The sequence below is a fragment of the Podarcis pityusensis genome (genome assembly GCF_964106645.2).
Source record: "Podarcis pityusensis genome assembly, chromosome: 11".
Taxonomy (NCBI): Eukaryota; Metazoa; Chordata; class Lepidosauria; order Squamata; family Lacertidae; genus Podarcis; species Podarcis pityusensis.
Window position 1 is genome coordinate 15434161 of NC_138036.1, and position 872 is coordinate 15435032.

At 44.3% G+C, this 872-nt stretch overlaps 1 pseudogene across 1 annotated transcript; it reads right to left on the reverse strand.

The window, feature by feature from the left end:
• LOC308457904 (large ribosomal subunit protein eL22 pseudogene) lies at window positions 1–626 on the reverse strand (annotated as a pseudogene). Its single transcript has 2 exons — window positions 510–626; window positions 1–439 (listed from the first exon to the last, which is right to left on the reverse strand). The product of its transcript is annotated as a large ribosomal subunit protein eL22 pseudogene (transcript).
• Window positions 627–872: the final 246 nt, after the last annotated feature.

An 872-nucleotide genomic window follows, 5' to 3' on the forward strand; every position in this document is an offset into this window, starting at 1 on the left:
AACTTTCACCGCATTTTATTCAAGGAAAAGTGAATGTACAAAATATTGCCAGATTCCTTTGCATTTAATCTTCCTCCTCATCCTCCTCTTCATCCTGGTTGATCTGGAAATATCGCAACTCGTAGCTCTCCTTGCTGTTGGTGACCATGCGGAGCCAGTCGTGCAAGTTCTTCTTCAGGTATTTCTTGGTGAGGTACTTCAGGTACCTCTTGGAAAAAGGGACCTCTGAGGTGACTGTGATTTTGCTTTTGCTTCTCTCGATGGTCACCACACACCCCACCAAGGTTCCCAGCTTTTCCATTCACTTTGATCCGCTCCTACAGGAACTGCTCAATGCTGGCAGCATCCATGATGCCATCTTCTACTGGATGGGTACAGTCTAGGGTGAACATCACAACCTGCTTTTTTTTTTTTTTTTGCCACCCTTCATCATGAGCTTCTTTGCAGACACCAAAGAAGCAATGAGGGGGAAAGAGAGAAAAGGGAGGCGGCCGCACGCATGTCCCTACTTCGACGACATCCTCCCATCCCTCAAGGAAGTAATACTGACCATTCACTGAGCTGTGTCCAAAGGCAACATGTTTGCTCTGGAGATTCCTTCCAACTTCCCCTTTCCCAATCCCCATAACTCCCACAATAAAATAGGTACCAGGATTCCAAAGGACCAGAAAAGATTATTCATGTACGTGACAACAATGTACTGCTAGCCGTGAGATGGAAGAAAGAGACAACCCTGACCAGAGAAGAATGGCAAACCAAGTTGATGGACTATGCCGAAATGGCAAAATTAACTGGGAAGCTCAGAAATCAAGAAGACAAGAACTTTAAAAAAGAATGGGAAAAGTTCATAATTTATATACAAGATCATTGTA